General features: G+C 37.4%; 1 long non-coding RNA gene across 1 annotated transcript in view; it reads right to left on the bottom strand.

The window, feature by feature from the left end:
* Positions 1-2,177: 2,177 nt before the first annotated feature.
* Positions 2,178-8,236, bottom strand: part of LOC135321746 (uncharacterized) — a 98,520-nt gene continuing 92,461 nt past the window's right edge. The window contains exon 3 of the long non-coding RNA XR_010381783.1: positions 2,178-2,259. This is a non-coding gene — a long non-coding RNA (uncharacterized LOC135321746). The remainder of the gene's footprint in view (positions 2,260-8,236) is intronic.

The raw sequence follows: 8,236 nt of genomic DNA, 5'->3' as shown, positions 1-8,236 counted from the left end.
AGCTATGGCAGCTTGATGCTGGGATACTGAGTGGAGCTCCAGGAGAAGGAGCTTCGCAGTGCCACTGTCACTGCTCAGGGTGTGCGCTGCCTCTATAATGGCTCACTGCAAAGGAAATGCTGAACATTACTTTTGCCTTCCACCTTTTTTGGTAAAAGCTAAAATCCTCTTGGTTTTTTTTTGACTAGGAAAATATATCCTAATATAGGTCTTTGGTAAAAGTGAAGTGGTGTAAAGCAGACTTTCAAACAGTGGGGGATACCTGAATTTAGAAAATGAACGATCACCCATATCATCAACATTCCTTTGAGAGCTAATGTGCTGTTACTGGAAAAAGTCACAAGAACCTGCTTGTCCCTCTCCCAGACAGTCACCCCACAAGAATGCCTCAGAATATGAAGACTCTTCTATTAATATTAAATTGGTGCATTATGTTGACAGAAAGCCTTTGTTAAATATTACATATACTGCCTATAAGGATTAACACCACATGCTAGATGTTTAGTTGAGCCCTCTCCATCTCCACCTTACTCTCATTCTGTTTGGAGAGATTAGATAGCTCATCACATTTCTTCAGAGCACAGACTCTGGAGTCAAAACTTGGCCTTGCCACTTACTAGTTGTGTGACTCCGGTCAGTTTACACTTACATAGTAGCCTTCTCCAGGACACTATGAGAAATACCATAAAAATGACAGACACAGAAATCGAGCTTATTGGAAATAGGAACAAAATGATGGGCTGGTAGATGCTAACCAGGGAATTGCAGAAGTCCACAGTTTCTGGGTATTTGTGGCCCTAGGCTAGGAAGGTCAACTTACAGTTCTCAACTACAAAATAAGGATGATACTAACAGTACCTATTTCAAAGGGCTTTTAGGAGGATTAAATTAGATAAAGAATATAAAGTGCTCAGCACACATCTGGCACACAGTAAGAGCCTGACAGATAGCTATTTTTCCCCCTTAGGTCCTTTTGAGGCTCTGACAGCAGAGAGAGAATGAAAAAGGGGCTAGGAGACCACTCAAGGCAGTGACATGTGTCCTGGCTGAAGAATCTTTTATCTAATTTGCAGTAAGAAGGAAAAGAACACATAGGACTCTACAGTGAAGGCACTAGAGCACAAGATTGCCAGGGACAACCTTCTAGTTTAATGTGGCAAAGTTCTGTGGATGTTGTTGCAGTAAGTTTCCAGGAATCCCCCTGTCACCAACGTGGGTGTACAACCACTTTTGGATCCATTGGCACATGGGCCAGCTACTGAGCCTTGTTTAAGCTACAGCTGTTTCTTCCCTGGTAACAAAACTACTACTTGTCGGTTGTTGGCAGAGATCCCTTGATTTCAGGAAGATTAGGCCCCTACCTGAGCTGAAATTATCTAAATCAGTCATAGCAATTGCTTTCCCCTTCTTCAAGGATTGACCAAAAAGTGGCACATGATCTAATCCTGGCCAATGAGACATGGTATAACCACTAGGGGAAGACTCTTCTACATAAAAAGACAAGACTTCACAGGAGAGAGTCTTCACTTGTCCACCTTTTCTGTCCTAAACATGGATGCGGTGACTAGAGCCACAGCAGCTATAGTCTGGCCAGGAAAATGACAAAGAAACTGACCCTGAAATCATTAGATCAACACAGTCAACTGCCTACCCTCCAGACTTCTTGTTAGGTAAGAAATATGAAATGCCACTTGTTTAGGCCTCTACAGATGAGTTTTCTATTTCTTACATTCAGATAAATTCCAATACAGTAATTCCTCTGCTTATTTCTTAACTCTCCCTGAACCATCTGAACGATGAAGCCCAAGCCATTTTTTTCTTACTTGGTTTTATTTGAACAAAGATTTTAATAATCAACCAGAAGAAAGCAGCTTCTGTTACTACAGAAAGGAAACAATTGTGTACTATAATAAGAATTTTGAAACAGTATGGAGATTACTAAAAAAACTAAAAATAGACTTACCATATGATCCAGCAATCCCACTCCTGGGCATATACCTGGAGGGAACTCTAATTTGAAAAGATACATGCACCCCAATGTACGTAGCAGCACTACATACAATAGCCAAGACATGGAAACAACCTAAATGTCCATCGACAGATGACTGGATAAAGAAGCTGTTGTATGTTTATACAATGGAATACTATTCAGCCATAAAAAAGAATAGAATAATACCATTTGCAGCAACATGGATGGACCTGGAGATCGTCATTCTAAGTGAAATAAGCCAGAAAGAGAATTTCTGTCATATGTGGAATCTAAAAAAAGAAAGAAGACACTAATGAACTTATCTACAAAACAAAAACAGACTCATAGACAAAGTAAACAATCTTATGGTTACCAGGGGGAAGGGGGGTGGGAAAGGATAAATTTGGAGTTTGAGATTTGCAAATATTACCTAGTATATATAAAATAAACAATAAGTTTCTTCTGCATAGTGCAGTGAACTATATTCAATATCATATAGTAACCTATAATGAAAAAGAATATGAAAATAAGTATATATATATATGTATATGTATGACTGAAACATTATGCTGTACACCAGAAATTGACATATTGTAAACTGACTATACTTTAATTAAAAAAAAATAGAATTTTGCATCCAACTAGTTTGAAAGTTGAAAACACAGGTTAAGCAGAAAGGTAAAAACCAGATAGTCTCTTACCTACTTGCTTCCCCTGTCTCCTTCTGCAGCATTTAGCTTCAAAGAGACATAAAGGGACGCCACTCCATCATTTTTGACAGAACCACATTTGTGGTACATAGAGTATGCAGAAATTTGTAACTATTTGAGTTCCTCAAACAAGAGTGGGATGAGCCACTTGTGTGTCTATGGTCTCTTCTCTGTTTCACCTGCCATCACCCTAATCTGATGCCCTCTCAGACATCAGTAGCTACAATCAATAATCATCATTATTATTCTCATACCTTACATATGGATGCTGTTTGACAATATTTCAGAGTGCTTTCACAGAAATTCTCTCCTTGAAAGTTCACAACTCTGCCACGTACCAGCTATATCATCCTCATAAAAAGTAATACAGAGACTCAGGGAGGGAATCCTCATTTTAGAAGAGATGTGTCATTTCCTTTCTCCCCTAAGTCTAACTCTGCTGCAGGCACTAACTCTGCAGACCTCCTACTATCTACTCAGCACAACTCATCTACTCCTGGACCAATCATGACCCAGTAGCAAGAGGCCTCATCCCTAAGCAGCCAGGTTGTGGAATTAGCCTTGCTGCCTAGAGCAACATAAGAACTCACATGCTGACATGTGTCCTCTGGTCCTTCATCCTAGTGTGTGCTTTTCCCCCCTGTGATCAGGACTCTGCTGCAGTTTTCTGACATGATATCTAAGTCCCTTGTTGGGAGAAGAGTTCTGTTAAAATCTTGGGCCTATTCCATTGCCCAGCCTTCTCCAACCTCTTTTGCCTACAGACTGAATTTCTATCCTAAACGGGATTGATCCTCCACTAGAATGTAAGTGATATGAAGCCGAGGAACTTAACTGCTATTTTATTGTGCTATCCTTAGCATATAAAACAGATGCTGGTTGGTTCATAGCAACCGCTCCATAAATATTTGTTGAATTAATGAATGACTCTGGGAACAGTCCCTAACTAGAGATTCCTGCTGTTGTGCCCTGATCACGAGAGCAGACTCTGGGTACTAACATCCACTGAGGCCTAGTTATAGTTTCCTTACCTCTCTAAATGACACAGTATGGACTGTTGGCACCTCCTCACCACCGGCCTCCTTTTTCTACCTTCTTTCCTTTACTCTACTGGCCCGTGCAGATAAGATCTCAGGATACTGAGCTCTCAGTTAAGGCTGCCTAAACTACACCTTGATAAATGAGACTTTGGAGAGATTATAATACCATCAAAGGGGAGAAGGACTCAAAAAGTAGAACACTAAATATAAACTATGTACCTCCCATTTCTCCAAATGGCCAAAAAGCAGCCCACTTGAAAAGATGATCATCAGTATTAGCTATCAAGGAAATACAAATCAAGATCACAGTGAGATACCACTTCACACTCAGGAGCATGACTATAATCAAAAAGACTGAAAATAACAAATGTTATTTGAAGAAGTAGAGAAATTGGAACCCTCAAACATTGTTGATAGAAATGTAAAATGATGCAGCCATTTTGGATAATGGTTTGGCAGTTTTTCAAAATATTAAACATAGGACCCAGAAATTCCACTCCTAGGTATATACTCAACAGAAATGAAAACATATATCTATAAAAACTTTGCACAAGTGTTTGTACAGCATTGTTCATAATTGCCTAAAAGTGGAAACAATGCTAATGTCTATTAACTGATCAACAGATAAACAAAATGAGGGATACCTACAAATGGGATGTTATTAAGCAATAAAAAGGAATGAAGGAGGATTCTGCAAAGATGACAGAGTAGGAGGCACCAGGATTCTGTCTCCCCACCTAGACAAGAATTAAACTGGCACAATCTACATGATATAACTATTTAACTCTGGAGTCTATTGGAGGCTTGCAACATCCAAGGGAAGACTGGAATTACTTGGATGCAATTAACTTCAGTCAATTTCAGCTCTTAGCATCCAACACCTCTCAGCCTAGTGGCAGGCAGCTGTACGAATGTTACTGGAATAGTTTCCCCACAGCTTGTAGGATTCAGGGTGGGCAAAAGAGCCTTGTCTGCCAAATATCAGGGATCTGTATTCTGTTCACTAATCACTGCTTCTGATCACAGAGGTGCAAAGAGGTGGTGACCACTGTCGTACCTCCCCCCACTGTTGTAAGCCCTCCCCCTCTGGCTGAAGTGACTTCCTGGTGGGGGAGATTTTAAAAGTTGGTGCCTGTTTCCCCCTTTTTGGGAGCCAAACACTGAAGAGTAGGACATTCAAAAGCAACTGCCTATACAGGTGAAATCAGAAAGTCACCATGAATGCCCAGGGGAAGGTATAGGCTCAGAAAAGAACTGAGAAGACCTTAAGTTTACACCACAGGCTGATCCTTGGTGCAGACTACAACAACCTAAAAAAAAAAAAAAAAAAAAAAAAAAGAGCAAACCCTGGGGATGAGGGAGAATCTGATTTCCAGAGTCACAACATTATAAGATTTAAATGTTCAGTTTCAACAAAAAATCACAAGGCATACAAATAAACATGAAAGTACGGCCAATTCAGAGGAAAAAAATATAAACCAACAGAAACTGTCCCTGAAAAAATACTTGATGGTGGATCCACTAAATAAAGATTTTAAAACAAAACAACTGTCTTAAAGATGGTCAAAAAACTAAAAGAAGACATGGAGAAAATCAAGAAAATATATAAACAAAATGGAAATATCAATAAAGATGTAGAAAACCTAAAAAGAAACCAAAGGGAAATTTTGATGCTGAAGAGTATAGGAACTGAAATGAATTCACTGGAGGGATTCAAAGGCAGATTTGAGCAGACAGAAGAATCTTCAAACTTAAAGATAAGACAATGGGAATTATAAATCTGAGTAACAGAAAGAAAAAAGATGGAAGAAAAGTGAACCTAAGGACCTGTGGGGCACCATCAACCATCAATATATTGTGGGAGACCCAGAAGGAGAAGAGAGAGAGAAAGGGGCAGAGAGAATATTTGAAGAAGTAATGGCTAAAAACTTCCTAAATTTGATAAAATACATGAATATAAGAATTAGAGAAGCTCAGCAAACTCCAAATAGAATGAAATCAAAAAGATCTTCACTGAGACAGATTACAATCAGGCTGTTAAAAGACAAATAGAGAATTTTGAAAGCAGAGAGAGAAGCAATTCATTACACACAAGAAATCTTCAGTAAGATTATCAGCAGATTTCTCATCAGAAATTTTGGAGGCCAGAAGGCAATGGGCTAATATATTCAAAGAGTTAAAAGAAAAGAAAAGAAAAGAAAAAAAACTGGTAACCAAGAATCCTATATCTGGCAAAACTATCTTTCAAAAGTGAGGGAGAAATTAGGACATTCTCAGATAAACAGGGGCTAAAGACATTTATTACCATTAGACCTACCCTGCCAGAAATGCTAGAATCCTGCAGGGCAAAATGAATGCACACTAGGCAGTAACGCAAACCTGTATGAAGAAATAAAGAACTCTGTAAAGGTAAACACATAGACAATTATAAAAACTAGCATTAGTGTAACAATGGTGTGTAACTCTACTTTTTGTTTTCTACATAATTTAGGAGATTAATGCATTAGAAAAATATTAGTTCATGTTTTTAGTCACACAATGTATAAAGATGTATTTTGTGACATCAACAACCAAGAACATGTTAAAGCAAAGACTTTTGTATGATACTGAAGTTAAGCTGGTATAAATTCAAATTAGAGTGTTATAAATTTAGGATGTTAAATGTACTTCCTATGGTAACCACAAAGAAAATAGCTAAAGAATATACACAAATGGCAATGAGAAAGTAATTTAAATATCTTACAACAAAAAAATCAACTAAACACAAAAGAAGACAGTATTATAGGAAATGAAGACCAAAAAGCTATATGGCATATAGAAAACAAATAGCAAAATGACAGAAATCCCTCCATATCAGTAGTTACTTTAAAAGTAGATAGTTTAAACTCTTTAATCAAAAGACAGAGATTGGCAGAATAGATTAAAAAACAAAAGAAAACAAAACAAAAAACATGATTCAACTATATGCTGTGTACAAAAGACAAGGGAATGAATATAGTTTCAGTTTTGAAAATGAAAAGAGCTCTGGAGATGGATGTTGGTGATGCTTGTACAACAATATGAATGTATTTAATACCACTGAAGTGTACACTTAAAATGGTTAAGATAGTAAATTTTATGTTATGTGTATTTTACCACAACAAAAAAAAAAAAAAAAAAAAGAGAAAAAAGAAATAAAGTACTGATGCGTAATACTGCAACATGGATGAACCCTGAAAACATTGTGCTAAGTGAAAAAAGCCAGACACAAACAACCACAGCTTTATGATTCCATTCATACGAAATGTCTAGAATAAGCTAATCCATAGAAGTAGAAAATAAAATTAGCAGTTGTCAAGGGCTGGAGGGAGGAAGTACGGAGAATGACTACTAATGAATATAAGGTTTCTTTTTGAGGTGACAGAAATGTTCTAAAATCAGATAATGATGATTGTTGCACAACTCTGTAAATATACTGAACACCACTAATTGTACCCTTTAAAAGGATGAATTTTATGGTATGTGAATTATATCTTAACAAATCTGTTACATTAACATAAAAAAAATTCTCCCTTTACAATGTTTTTTTGGGCTAGAAGACTGTTATAAGATGAGGCTGTTATGAAAACTTGGGTCTTCTGCTTCCTCCCACAATGGTTTTCCCACTGCTCAACCACTCTGTCACTGCTGCTCCCAGGCACTTATCTGCTCCATCAACCTTTAGAAACAGTAACAGATGTAAACAGCAGAAAATCAAGTACCCACTGGAGACAAACTCTGCCTGCCTCCAGTATTGCTGCCTCTGCCTTGGCTTTGTCTAGGACAGCATTCTCCTCATAAATTACAGTAATGCAAACAAGAAAAATAGAATTTTTTCATCTTGTCTATGAACTAAAACAAAAAACCAAAAATTTTTCAGTTAACCTCTAAAATATTCTTAAAGACAAGGAGTCTGAATTATTAATTTTTTACTTTCTCACCATTTAAACCATATCACTTTCATTTTCTTCCACTTATTGCTGAATAGTGAAAATTCCTTTCTTAGAAAATATAAATAAGTGTCATTGCAGTGTTCCTTGGATATTCTCACTTTCGAAACCGCTATATATGCCATTGTTGCTTTTCAACAACTAATCTTCAGTCTAAAATGAGAAAACAAGATAATCCCTTATTTAAATGATCGATGGAAAAGAATTAGTACAGAATAGCAGACAACTCTCACAACTCTATCATCCAGAACTTGTAGAGTTTTTAAAATAATACTTCAGAAACAGAAATATGTTAGTTTTTAAAAGCAAGTTTTCCTGCCTCTCTTAGGCTTCTGGCATGTATATATCTGTTACTGAGCCTGGCTGCATGCCAGGCAGCTCACAATATATTTTCTCATTTCATTCTCATTACAATACTTCTGTCTGTCACCTCAGGGGACTTCTAGACTGGGACAGTGACCAATGGTAGAAAAAGAAGGTAGTCAAATGGGGAATTGAGTTAAGGGAGTCTGCTCCAAAACACCTTCCTTTTGGTTTCTTACACTGCTT

The sequence above is a fragment of the Camelus dromedarius genome, chromosome 7 (assembly GCF_036321535.1).
Source record: "Camelus dromedarius isolate mCamDro1 chromosome 7, mCamDro1.pat, whole genome shotgun sequence".
Classification (NCBI taxonomy): Eukaryota; Metazoa; Chordata; class Mammalia; order Artiodactyla; family Camelidae; genus Camelus; species Camelus dromedarius.
This window is presented reverse-complemented; position numbering and strand designations above follow the sequence as displayed.